Consider the following 14,633-nt stretch of genomic DNA (forward strand, 5'->3'; position numbering starts at 1 on the left):
TGACTACCAAGTTCACTGGCCGGGAAGTGGCTGCTCCAGGAGCCGCAGACGGTGGTCTGGTTCCTCTGGTAACCACGGTGGCTTCTGCCTCCTTCACGGGATGAGCCTCGAAGGGTGTGAGATCTAAGGGAGAAGGCCTGCGTGATGAGTGGTCCGAGCTTGCCCAGTTTCTGCCCTGCTCTTCAGCCTAATACAGCACCAATATATCTTCCAGAATATTGTCGATATTATGTGATACACTGCACCTGTCACAGCCCTGCAATGTTTTTGTAAAACCCAGGCACAGGGAGGTTAAGTAAATTCCTCAAGGGCCCAACTGCAGAGCCTGGATTGGGTTTGTCTCCAAAGACCTGGCTCCTGTCTGCACCCAAATTCTGTAATTGCTGGTGTAAGTGAAAATCTCCTCCTTTAGACTGTGAGCGATTTGAGGCGGGGGATGGGACAGGTTAGGCACGACTTAGCTTCCCCAGGGCCTCTCCCACTTTGGGGCTGCACGTGGTAGGCATTCAATCAATGTTTGTTAGGTGAATAAACGGCTCAGAGCTCCTGGGGCAGAGGCCTGCTTACACAGGCAGAAGGTACTCAAATAGGATTCCAGAGCTTGTCTGTGGGGCAGCCGGAGGCTGAAAGCTTGGGCTGTGGGCCCAGGAACCTGGAGGAACAGGGTGCCTGTTTGACCTCACGGAGCACCTGCCAGCCTCTCCCTGCCACATCCCCATCAAGGCCTGCAGCAGCAGGAAAATTGTATACTTTCATTACCCAGCGACCCAAGAAGTGCAATTAAGTTGAGAATTAGTTGGCATAATTAATTAGATGGGTAAATAGCTCCCTGTCAACACCAATCAATCCATTCTGCATATAATCAGCTCAGTGCAGGCAGGCCAGAGCTCAAGCAGCTGCTGCTTCTGCTGGCAGGCCAGGGCCTAGGGTGGGAGCAGAAATGGGACAGGGTGTCCAGCCAGGTACCCTAAACCCAACCCACCCCCAGGTCCTTCTACAACTGCTTTTCATGGGAGCAGCCTCCTGGCAAGTCCATCTTCGGCACCCAGCAAAGCCACAGCTTAACTCCCAGGAAGCCACAGCTGCAAAGTCCCTTTGCCCCCTCAAGTTTCCTACTTTTGAGTTCCCGGTCCATTGCTCAAGGTTTCTGACATGCATAAAAACCACAAGAGCTCCCTTTTTTTGGCTAATAAATTTGCAGATGCTTTTAAAAAAAATTAAAGTATAACTTAGATGCAGTAAAATTTACCCTTGTTACTGTACAGCTTTATGAGTTTTGAGGAATGTGTACAGTTGTATAACTGTAACCGAGCAGGACCCTACAGGGTCTTCCTGGGATAGACCTCCCCATGTCCTCAACCTGCCTCTTGTTTGTAGAAAAACTTTAGCTTCCTAGGCCTTCCCTGAGTTCCACAGAATAAATTTAATCAGAGAAGTGGTAAAAGGCAAAAGCAAAGGAAAACAGTCAAACAAGACAAAATAATAGTTTCGCCATTGTTTAATGGCTAAAGTCAAGGACATCTAACTCCTCCTCAAGGACTATAGATAATATTCTGAGCCATGTCCTTTGAGCCATTTAGCAGATACTGAAACCCCCATCAGGTGGAAGGGTTAAATGTATGCTGCCCACAAGCACATAGACCCCAGACCAGTTGGAACCAGAAGGTTGACTCCTGATTACCTCACCACCAACCAATCAGAAAAATGTCCACGAGCTGACCACACACCCTGCAACCCCTCTCCCTCATCCTATCTATTTATTTATTTTATTATTATTATTATTATTTTTGCAGTATGCGGGCCTCTCACTGTTGTGGCCTCTCCCGCTGCGGAGCACAGCCTCCGGACGTGCAGGCTCAGCGTCCATGGCTCACGGGCCCAGCCGCTCCATGGCATGTGGGATCTTCCCAGACCGGGGCACAAACCCATGTCCCCTGCACCGGCAGGCGGACTCCCAACCACTGCGCCACCAGGGAAGCCCCCTCATCCTATCTTTAAAAGCCTTTCCCTGAAAGCCATTGGGGAGATCAGGTCTTATAAGCAAGCATTAGCTGCCTGGACTCCTTGCTTGGCGCCCTGCAATAAACACTGCCCTTTCCTTCACCACAACCCAGTGTCACTGGATTGGCTTTACTGGGTGTGGGTGAGTGGACCCAAGTATGGTTCAGTAACATAACCACCAGCATGATTAAGATCTAGAATCCTTCCATCACCACACAAAAAAATCCCCATTCCCTTCTTTAGTCAACTGCTTCCTCCACCCCCAGCCCCTGGCAACTACTGATCAGTTATCTCTCCCAAAAGTTTTACCTAGGGACTTCCCTGGTGGTCCAGTGGTTAAGACTCTGCCCTTCCACTGCAGGGGGCATGGGTTCAATCCCTGGTTGGGGAACTAAAGATCTCATGTGGTGTGGCCCAAAATAATAAAAATAATAATAAAATAGAGAAGTTTAAAAAACAAACAACAACAAAAACTCCAATATTAAAAAAAAAAGTTTTGCCTATTCCAGAATGTCCTATAAATGGAATCATATAGCGTGAGCCTTTTGAATCTGGCTTCTTTGTCTTAGCATAATGCACTTGGGATACATTCATATTGTGGTGTGTGTCCCTGCTTAGCTACTTTTTATGGCTGAGTCATGTTTCATTGCATGCATGTACCACGTTTTGTTTATCCCTTTCCCAGTTGAAGGACATTTGGTTGTTTCTAGTTTGGGGCATTTATGAATAAAGCCACTGTAAATGCTCATATAGAGGTTTTCGTATGAACGTAAGTCTTCATTTCACTTAGAGAAATACCTAGGAGCAAGATTGCTGGGTCTACGATAGGTGTATAGATAACTTTATAAGAAACTGCCAAACTGTTTTCTAAGATCCTGTACCAGTTTACGTGCCCACCATCCATGCAGGAGACTTCTGGTAGCTCCATATCTTTGTTCCTGCACAGACTTTACAAAATGATGACATCCAGTGCTGGCGACAGCAGAGCCAGCTTACGTGGCCCAAAATGAAACTGTGAGGCCCCTTGTTTCAAACAAAAGGAAAAAGTGCCATTGATGGTATTACAATAGAAAGGTTTTTCCTTTCTTCTGTAGTCTTTCTCTCATCTTCTCATGGTATTTTTTTAAATTTGCTATTTAATGTTTTAAGTAAAGAAAAACTAAAATTAAAAATTAGTAGCATGAACTTTGCCATTTACCATTCATTTTTATATTGTGCAATGCCATTTTTTTAAAAGACGTTTTTTCTTTCTTTTTTTTTTTGGCCGCAGCTTGTAGGATCTTAGTTCCCTGACCAGGGCTCAAACCCAGGCCTATGGCAGTGAAAGCACTGACTCATAACCCCTGGACCACCAGAGAATTCCCATTTGCAAAGCCATTATAAATGCAAATATGAGAGCTTTTAACTTGTATGTAGAATCACTGAAATTACGTGGTCTGTATTTCATTTATACATGCATGTGTATTTTGTTCTTATCGGAAAGTGGAAATGCTGCAGGTGGCCAAATGGTCAGAACCTGCCCAAGGTGGCCGTTGGGCTGCCGGGGGAATCAGGGCTCTCCCTCCGAGCTGGGCTGGGAAACTCTTCCTCTGTTTTTTTTCTTCTGAAAATAAATCTATTGGCTTTTGCTTTTGTTTTGTGAATATTATGGGTTCATTATAAAAATTGGGGGAAAACAAGCAAAAATAAATAAAATGCATTAAAATGAAAGAAAAAAATCAAACATCTTCCATAGCCACACCATTAGACATTGTAATATTTTTAATATAAATTTATTTATTTATTTAATTTTGGCTTCGTTGGGTCTTCGTTGCTGCGTGCGTGGGCTTTCTCTAGTTGCAGTGAGCAGGGGCTACTCTTTGTTGTGCGCGGGCTCCTCATTGCAGTGGCTTCTCTTGTTGCGGAGCATGGGCTCTAGGTACACAGGCTTCAGTAGTTGTGGCACGTGGGCTCAGTAGTTGTGGCTCACGGGCTCTGGAGCACAGGCTCAGTAGTTGTGGTGCACGGGCTTAGTTGCTCCGCAGCATGTGGGATATTCCCAGACCAGGGCTTGAACCCGTGACCCCTGCATTGGCAGGTGGATTCTTAGCCACTGCATTGTAATTTTTAACATTTTCTTGTGTGTTGTGGCAACAATGTAGATTAGATCCTGCAGAACCCACTGCAGTCTCCCTCTCATGTGCTTTCCCGTGGCATCTGGGAAGCTCAAAACTCTTTTTCCCAGGCCTCCCCAAAGCAGAGCTCTGCATGGAACCCAAGCCAAGCTCTGACAGGCAGCAGCATCCTCACATGACTTGGAAGGTTTTTCTGTGGCAGCAGGTTAAGCAGACAGGAACACTGCTGCTAGTCCAAGGCGTCAGAGGTGGAGAGTGGTGGCGGCAGAAGGCTTCCACCGGAACAGTCCATGGTGGGGCTGGGCATCTTCCTGGCTGGGTTGTTTTCTGTAGCATCCAAGTGTGGTTCCCTAGGCCTCCTGGGAACCTTGTAGTGAACTAAGACTGCAACAAACCCCTTTCTACTTACCCAGTTAGAGTGGATTCTGTTGTCTGCAATGAAGAACTCAACCTTTGGGTCTCAGCTTAACTTTTATTGTCTCCTTCATAGCACTTACCAAAATATGGAATTGCCTTGTCTATATATTTGTTTACCTACGTAGTGTCTTTTAATGAGGAGGAACCAATTCTGTTTTGTTCACCACTTTGATCCCAGTGGCTATCCCACAGCAGCACTTGGTAGATATCTGTTGGGTGAAATAATTGGTCACCTTCCAGCACCCCCTACCCCAAGAGAGAGCAGAAACTCTAGCCTCACCACTTCTGTGGACCAAGTGGGCTGTATTCCCTCTATGTGTACAACTGCTCCCCACTGCCACCAACACTTGCTGATTGCCTCTTTTTGCAGAGAAAAGCAATGCTGTAGAAGATTCCCGCTTGCCCCCCTCTTTGTCGCTAGTGACTTAAAAAGGCTATAAGGATGAATCCGCTCACTGTGGCCAGCTCCCTGGTTCCCTTCAGTGAGCAAAGCCCTGCTCTGTGGTGAGTATACGTGTCTGTGTGTGATAGCTGGGGACAGATTTCTGAATAGAATAAGACCCCCAGACTCAGGAGGGCAAACATTATACCATTCATTCATTCCACAAACACGTACCAAGCGCCTCCTAGGCATGTATGTGCAAGGTGCTGGAAGGGACCCAGACCTCCCAATAAATGCCCCTTTGTAATCAGACTTCCTCCTTTTGGCCATCAGACTGTCACCTAAATTAGTTGAAGTCTCTAAGCTTTAAATTATGAGCCTGATAATGCAACTTTCCCATGGGGTTGTGCAATTTCAGGCACAAACCCTACGTTTGAAATACAGGTGCAGGAATAGATGTTAGTGACAGGATTTGAAAGGATTACTGTGCAAGCAGCCCAGCCCCTGGATGCCTGCCGACCTCAGGCCGGAGCCGTGACACCCATGAACTCTGGGATGAAGGTGGCCTCATGGCTCTGCATCCCAGCACTGCCAGGACATATACCGTGACCTCTGCCATTGCCATTACATCTGCTGGAACTGTGGGCAAAACCACTGCCCTGTTCCAGGTCTGAACCTGGAAGGGGCAGGCGCAGTTCCTTGTGGCCCCAGGGCTGCTGGGACCACACCTACCACCACCTGTCTCACCTGTCAGAGGGGGTGGAGTGGAAGGGCCCTGAGAGGTGAGTGCTGTAACCCTTTCCTCTCCTCTGGCGAGGGGACCTCGCTGTATGTGGAGCATGGGAGATGGACCTGAATGTGTTTCTGGCCAGTTCATGGAAAGGCCTGCTTGGTTATTGAAATCAGAGCCTGCCCATCTTTGGAACTAGGCACGAGGTCTTTGATCAGGCTCAAGTTTGGGGATCTAGAAATGAACCCACTGCAGCGTCTGTCCTCAAGGAAAGACAAGCAAATACAGTAGAATGAGAGAAGCCTTTTCTGTCATCATCAAATGCTCAAGGACCCACCATGGGCTCTGCACAGCCTATAGCATGACCCCCGCTGTGGCCGTGCGTGCCTACAGTCCAGTGGGAAAGACGGCAAATGAAAAGTCATGACATTGAACTGGGATGAGTGTTAAGGTCAGAGAAGCCAGAGCCTGGAGTGTACAGAGTGGGAGGCTGACCGAGCCTGGGGTCAGGAGGCCTGTCTGAGGTCCCGACAGGTTGGACGCATTAGCTGGGGGAGGTGGGAGGGAATGGGTGCCCCAGGGGTGCAGGGGTTGGGTGTGTGCTGGGGGGACACAGGAGTGGGAAGAGGTGAGCCCCTGAGGTCAGACCCTGGTGGGAGGGGGCACGGCAAGAGGACTTGGGTCTTTGTCTCATGGATGTGGGAGCTACAGAATCTGTCACGCGGACGGAGAGGAGGCCAGACAAGCGTTTTCTGTGACGGCTGCCTCTGGCCTCAGTGTGGCAAGAACACAGCCCCTCAGGGAACATCCTGGCAGTCAGGGGCGAGGCCCTCTTCCTCCTGGGTGCGCTGTCAGCACGGCTCAGAGCAGTGACTCTCAGAAGCTTCCAGCAACAGGCTGACTCACGCGGTGGCAGCCGCTCGCCCAGTCAAAGACGGAGCTGGAAGGGTCATGGCCTGGCACTGCCCGGGACAGATGGCAGAGACATGCCGGCTGCTCCCTGCAGGGCGTGTCTGAGGAAAACCCCCTCCCGCCCCACGCGCGGCCTCCGCAGCCTCCCTGGACTCGCCCAGCTGGCTGCGCCCTGGCTTCTGGCTTGTCACAGCCAGAATAACCAGATGGGACCTGTGGGCCTGCGGCCAAGCCCTGCCACGTTACCAAGTCCTGGCTGGGAAGGGGTCAGGTCTGGGAAACCTCTGGCCCCTCCCAAAGCACCATGGGAGAATCCACGCCCCAAACCGGTCCCTTCTCTCCAGCCTCCTTCCTTCCCCAGTAAGCTTTCTCCTCACTTAGCCTCTTGACTCCCTCTATATTTTCCATTTTTATTTATTGACTTTTGTAAGCAGAGGGAACTGGAAAGGAGCTGAGAGTCACAGTGAGCCTGATTCTGAAGCCCACTCACCCCGACTTCCCTCCCGCTGGACCAGTGACTGCAGGGGACTGTGCAAAGACCGTGGGCTGTGGTCAGGTCGGGTGCCACCCACAATCTGGCTGTGACCCCTGCCAAGCAGATGGAGACCATGACCCGTGGGGGAGGATGGAAGTGCAGGGAGAGGTCGGGGTGAAAAGAAAAGCTCTTAACAGCGGCAACTGCCCCAGCACAGGCAAACGCCCAGAACCTCTGGTCTTCACCCTCGGATAAATGGAAAATTCCTCGTGTGCTCCCTGCGGGGTGAAACAGCAAACCCACCTGAATCCAGGACAGAACAGATTTTTCAGCTGCCCACAAGCTCCTCAGACGTCCATTGTTGAAGGTGTACAAGAATGTTCGCTACAGTAATTTTTACTAATTGGGAAGAATTCGATGTTCTAGAATTAGAAGACCTTAGAGCGGCTTGGGCTGCGAGGACAAAGTACCACAGGCCGGGGGTGGAGGGGTCAGGGGTGGGGTGGGGCTTAAACCACGGTAATTTGTTCTCTCGAAGTTCTGAAGGCAGGAAGGCCGAGATCAAGGCGTTGGAAGGGTTCGTTTCTTCTAAGGCCTCCCTCCTTGGCTGGCAGACGGCCACCTTCCTTCTGAGTCTTCATCTGATTTTCCCCCGGGCAGGTCTGCATCCTAATCTCCTGTTCTCAGAGAAAGTTTCACTGCAGTTACAAAGAACAAGGAAGATCTATGTGTATTGACAGGGAAAGAGTTCACAGCTTATTGTTAAGTGGAAAAAGTAAGTCACTGGACAATATGATACTGATATCAGTGGTTCCCTCCGGAGAGGTAACAGGATTGGGGTAAGGGTGGGGTGAGGGAGACATTTATATGTGTAAGTCTGTGCAGAGATTGGATTATTGTTCTCAGTTCTTCACTCCCCACCTTGCCCTGGCTTTGCAGCTTCTCCCCTGTGGGCTGGGTATATTTCCCTGGTCCATGGATGTTGAACTTGGCTAGATGACTTGGTTTGGCCAATAGAATTTGGATGGAGGTGCCCAGAGCAGAGGCCTTAAATGTGCTTGCTTGGTATAGTTTGGTCTCTCAGGCTTCTGTGACCCTCAGTGAGAAGAAGGCACCCCAGGAAATGGCTGACTATGAAGACCACAGTCTTTAAGACTGACCAGTGGAGACCATGAAGACATGACAAGCAGCGCTGAACCCAACCACAGCCTGGCGCTAGCCCAGCGGACAACACCCCTGTGAGCAAGAAAAATACATGCTTACCTGGAAAACATTATGCTGAGTCAAGTAAGCCAGACACAAAAGGACAGATATCGTATGATCCCACGTATATGAAATATCTAGAAAAGGCAAATTCACAGAAAGTAGATTAGAAGCTACCAGGGGAGGAGAATGAGGGGAGAGAGGGGAAAGAGGGGTTATTACTTAATGGGCACAGAGTTTCTGCTTGGGGGGATGAAAAGGTTTTGAAAACAGATGTTATGATAGTTGCACAACTTCGCAAATGTACTTAATGCCACTGAATTGGACACTTAAAATGGTTAAAGTGGTAAATTTTGTGTTATGTATATCTCATACCACAATTTTAAAAAATAATAATGTAATATACCAAAAATACATTGAATTGTACACCTTTTTAAGATATTCATTTATTTTATTTACTTATTTTCCTTACACTGTGTTGGGTCTTAGTTGTGACACACAGAGTGTTTGCTGAGGCATGCAGGATTCTCTTTAGTTGTGGTGTGGTGGCCTCGCAGCATGTGGGATCGTAGTTCCCTCCCCAGGGATTGAACCCATGTCCCCTGAGTTAGAAGGCAGATGCTTTACCACTGGACCACCAGGGAAGTCCCTGAGTTATATACACTTTAAACAAGTAAATTGTATGGCAGGAGAATTATATTTCCATAAAGCTATTCAAAAAGAAACCCACGTTGTTTAAGCCATTAAGTTTTGGGTGATTTGTTAACCAACGCTTGTGCAGCACTAGCTGACTGATACAGTATGCATGCGTGTGTTTTATAATGAGCACATACTATTTGTGTAATAAAAACATGCAAAATCAGAACTTATCGGGTTCCCTCCGAACAGGCCCCCCTTTTCTGTTTTCCTGCCCGGTGGTGGCACCAGGGCATTTATGGACATTGCTCCCCTAAATTTGGAGTGACACTTTGCTTCTCTCTTTATTCTTGGCAGTAACCCAGACCCAAGTCCTGGCCGTTCCTGCAGACTGTGTCTCCACTGGGCTCTGCAGCATCTCCCAGAACATGTTTTCATCTCCCTAGGCCTGGATTGTTTCCTGGCTTCCCAGGTGGTCTCCCTGCCAGGGTCTGTCCAGGCCATGGGGGAAGAATAATTTGCAACCTGTTTCCAGTACGTTATGCTGCTCAGCCAGCCCTGAGCCTGCCTCTCAACACACACACACACATGCACACACACACACACACACACACACACACACGCTTTTCATCTGTAAAGAAGGCTTACGACAGCCTCTGCTGCCCATCAGAACAAATCTAAGCCCCTCAAATGTCACCTGGACATGCACCTCGGGGTACGACGTAATGATGTCCCAAAATTGATCAGCTGGAGAAAAAGCTGCTATAGGCGGTCGGGTCTCTGCTTCCTTCCTGTCTCTCCTTCACATCTGTTCTTCCTCCACCTTCAGGATTTTATGGAAGATGAGAAAACCTCCAGTGCTGCCAATAAAGGGAATATTCAGTTCAAAACATTGGTTTAGAAGTTGAGAACGTGAAAGACGCTAATGACTAATTGTTGTGGCTTCTAATTCAAAACTGAAAGAGGACATACATAACCAAGGCGATGGGTAAGAGATGATTGTTTAGAATATAGCTCAAAATTGTTCAAGGAATTGAGTTTTAGTGTTGACACAAAGCTCTCTCCATCCTTTTTTATGTCTTCATGTGAACAGAGTGTCTCAACATTTACATCTATAAATATGGAAAATAGGAACAAAATTAATGCTGAATCCCATCTCATTCTAGAAAAAGGGAATAGCTAGCCATGCAGACATGAATTAAGTGGGATTAAAAAGTTGCATCCATCTCATGGATATTTGTTTCAGATTTTCCATTTAATAATTATTCTTCAAAATCATAAATATATTTATGATTTTTGATTGTGCACTAACAAAAATAGTGATATGTCAACTTAGAAGAAAAATATGACATAAAACCTTATGGTCACAGGAAACGAAATTTTCAATTTATGTACATATTCTTGCTGCTGAGAGGCAAGTTAGGGTGCTCAATAACAGACATTCAAACATAAACTAGTATATGAAGATAAAATTCTGGGGGTGGGAGTATAATGGAAATATGAGTTCTGGGGTGAAAATAAATGTAAACTTAACAAATGTTAGAGAAGCTTATTCGTGTGTATTTAAAATAGATTATGGTTTGTATGGAATCCATACGGTATTTCGATTTCATTGGATGCCTGGTTAAAAATAAAATCATACGTGCCGTTTTGTTTTTAGAAAATCAGCATATACAATCTACTGGAAATTACATCCTTTGGATTTACAACGAGAACGTTTAGATACAAATTTAGCATTCATCGAGGAGGTGTGTAGACGCTTCTCAAGATTATTGTAGGAGGTGCACGTGAGGAAACACTTGCGGAAACTGCTGCTGGGGGTGAGGGATGAGCTGGTGAGAGCCCGGCGCCGTGGTCCGGCTCGGGACGGAGCCCCGCCTCGCGTAGCTACGAGCCGCTCGAACTTGGGCAGGTCGCCCAGCGTCTGTGAGTTTGCGTTTGCGCATCCGTATGTGTAGTGCAGCGGTAACACCGACGCCCTCCGGGTGGTTTACCCGGCAGTAAATGAGCCGCCGCCGTGTAAGCGTTTAGCCAAGCGAGTGGGGGGCGGTGGGGAAGGGAGAAGCAATCCTGGAAGGTAAAGGGGATCCGATTGCTCAGAGCAGGTGACCTTTGACCTGGCTGAAGAAGGGCAAGGAGGAGATCCCGGCACAGAAAAGGGGCCTGAGACGGGAAAAACCGTGTCAGGCGGAGGGAACAGCCCTCGCGAAGACCTGGAGGTGGGAACTGCTTGCTCCAAGAGCCCCTGCCCCCAGTCCCCGGCGGGAAGGGACAACCTGCCTCCACCCCGCCACGGTCACCCATCACTAGACGAGCCTGGGGGTCGCCGCCTGCAGGAGCCTCTGCGCACGTAACACCGACCACTGAGCCCTTTATTTAGGACTCAGGGCGCGGCCAGCCGTCGGGTCCCTCCAGCGCATCCAGGAGGTGCGCAGTGGGGCTTCTGTATGTGCCCAGATTCTGCCGCAGCTTGGGCTCCCTTGAGGCAGTAAGGAAGTCAGTCAACGCTCCCCGGGCCTGGAGACCTGGGTGAAACTGCCGCGACACTCCCGGGTTGCCGTTCTCGGGGTCCCCGGATCCCTCCGTGTGTGTGTGTGCTGGGGGCGGGATCCCTCTGCCTGGGCCTCTGTTCTCCCGCACCTGCGGGGCGGTCCTGGGGCCCCAGCGACCTTAGCCCGGAGCACACTCCCTCGGCCGGGTTCCTGCAGCGGAGCGTGGGAGGGAGAGCTCCCCCAGGGTTGGGTAAGTTCCATCCAGTCTGCGAGGCCCGGGGTCCAGGCAACCTACGCCGTCCGCGACCCCTCCTGACGAGACGGGAGGACGCCGTAAGGCGCCCACCCCTTGTCTGCACCGACCTCACTCCCAGGGGTCTCTCTCCAAATGATCCGCGCTCCCCCGCCCAATGTTCTCTACACCAACAACCAGGAATTCTGGTGCCTGCTCTTAAGATACATTATTTTTCACCTTCTTACGCTGATGTTGCGAGTTTCCCCCTTAACATCCCCCAATTCTGGATGATTTAAAAAACACTCCCCAACACTTCATAATGAAACATTTTCAGATAAACAGAAACGTTGAAACAACTGTACAGTACAGTGAATATTCGTACACCCACCTCCTAGACCTACGTTAACGTCTCGCTACTCTCGCAGTCTCCCGAATCTCTCTCCACCTCTCTGTCCTTAGGTCCGTCAGGCTATCAAACCGTCTTACCCTTTGAAACACTTCAAACTTGCAATCGTCCAAAGCCCTTCTGTTAGCCTGTCGTTGGTTGGAGTTCAGTCTTAGTTTACATTTTTTAAGGTAAAATTTACACACAGCGAAATATACAGATTTTAAGTGTGCCTTCCTCTGGTCGATTTTAGATGGTACATGGAAGAGTGCTTTTTATTTTAATATTTATTTTAACGTGTATTAGGAGAAAAGTAAACACCTGTTTTCCACTTATAATAGTGACAAAGTTTCCTTTAACAATGAATGTATTTAAATGAGCTGATATAAAGGGCTGGGGGTAAGGGAGGGGAGAGGATTTCCAAGATGCTGAGGCTGCGACCCGAGGTGTCGTTTCCAGAGCTGCGGACGCTTCTAAGAAGAGTGGGCTCAGCCGCCGAGCTCCGGGCAGGGGTGGAAACTTGGGGCGTCATAAGGGGCTGGGCACCCGACTGGGTCTGGGGATCTGCGGTGGGGCCGGAGTAGTGTGCATTGTGTGCGCGCGTGTGTGTTTTCAAATCATTATGCATGTGCGCCCCGACTCCAGTTGTTTGAGGCTGAGAGTGTCTCTGTGAACGCAGCACCCAGCACAAGGCCGGGGACACGGTAGGTGCACAAGAAGTGTTTCACGAGATCACGCATGTGCAAACGCTTTGTAAACAGTCTACAAAAATAAGAGTTTACAACAGCAGGAAGAATCCCACGGCCCCGGATCCCCAGTACTCGGCACATGGGGTCCGACAAGCCGCAGTGCTTGTTGATTGATAAATAGACCGGCAGGCGGAGGAAGACCGGAGCGGCGTGGCCGGTTCAGCCAGGGCCGGCACTGGGGTCGGCAACTCCTGTGTCGGGGTCAGGGACTCAGAGGAGAAAATGAAAGCATGGTTTTCTGAGCATGCGTACTGGGCCGCCGCATCCGCCTCATTATCCTACTCCGGGAAATGCTGTGTAGGTGCCTCGTTAGCGCAGTAGGTAGCGCGTCAGTCTCATAATCTGAAGGTCGTGAGTTCGATCCTCACACGGGGCACAATACTTTTGTTCCTTCCAGCTCCTTTACTCGTCCTAAAAGGATAGCTTTTAGTTGCTTTTGAGAGGATCTGTAGACCCTGGGCGTCCGCGCTTTACCGCCCTGGGGTCACCAGCGTGTTGGATAGCCAACCCGAAGTACCGAGGCGGGGCAGTTTCGCTGATGGAAGATACTACTTTTCTGCTCCGCCGCCCTGCCGGCTCCGGCGTTCTGGGCCCGGGTGGGAGTACTGGAAGGGAGACCGGCGCCTGAAGACGGGGCGGCAGGGGTTGGGGGATGGGGTGTGGGCACGTGAGGAAGACTAGCGCGCGGCGGGCTGGGGCCCGGGTGAGCCCCTCGGGAAGATCCCCACTCTCACCACCAGGGTTGCGGCCCGGGTACCCAGGAGGTGCACTCACGCTGCCGTCCCACCCTCCACCAGGTGTCCTGCCCTGGCCCTTGAGCCCTGTTGGTGGCGGGAACGTGCACAGCCCTGGGTGAGGGGAGCCCGGGGTGCTCGAGGTCCAGGAGGACGCTGAGGGCGCCACTGGCTGCAAAGCCACCTAATGGAGGCCCCAGGGCAGTGCCTGGAACCCAGAGTCTCCTGGGGAGGGTCCTGATTATCAACACCTGGCCCCAGGGAAGGGTGGGTCTAGGCAACTGTGGGGAAGTGGGCGGCACCGTGATGAGAGGCCGGACAGTGCACCGCGCTGAACACCTTGGGGAGGAGTTCGGGCTGCAGAGCTTTGAAGTGGCGGGAGAAGATCGGTCTCGGGGATGGGGGTGTTAGGGAGGTCATGCAGGCAGCAGGCCGGCCTAACGTGACAGGGGCTGTGCTGACGCTGCATCTGAAACAGCTGCTGCATTGCAATGATCACCCGTGAAATTTCTGATAATTCAGTCAGTCTGAACAGGTCAAATAGCAAATTAAATTGAGATGTGATGTAAAAGGGAAGAACCTTCGTATTCTGTTACAAGTTAATCACTAAACGGATGTTGCCTATAAGCTTAAATTATACATAATGGCCCATCTCTGGGAACCCTGCTTCCCAGGTAATGAGCATTAAGCTGAAATACCTTTGTTTAGCTCACAGGAAACATCCTGACCAGGTCCACCTGTGCACGACTGCGGCGAGGAAGAAATGAACACATCCCCTCCGGAGGCTGATGGGAACCAGGAAGTGTTTGACTTTACTTCCCACCCCAAACACACACTTTTAGTATAAAAGAAGCCTGAATTCTAGCTCAGATAAGGTGGTTCTTTGCGATACGAGTCCACCGTCTTCTTGGTCTGCTGGCTTTCTGAATACAGGAGCTCGTCCTTGCCCCAGCAAGTCCTCTCTCCATTTATTGGCCTGTCCTGCCTTGCTGCTCCCGGCTAGCTGGCAGTTGGGGAATTTGGGGGTAAGGCCCAGCAGCTGCTGCAACCGCTTGTCCTGAGGATCTTCCCTTCAGAACTGCCCGAAGCTGCACTGACTGCCCCAGCGCTTGGCCGTTGGAGCAAGGAATCAACATTTGGGAGAGGACAGGCTCCATACAGGGGGGTA

The sequence above is a fragment of the Mesoplodon mirus genome (assembly GCF_964341445.2).
Source record: "Mesoplodon mirus genome assembly, chromosome: 16".
Classification (NCBI taxonomy): domain Eukaryota; kingdom Metazoa; phylum Chordata; class Mammalia; order Artiodactyla; family Ziphiidae; genus Mesoplodon; species Mesoplodon mirus.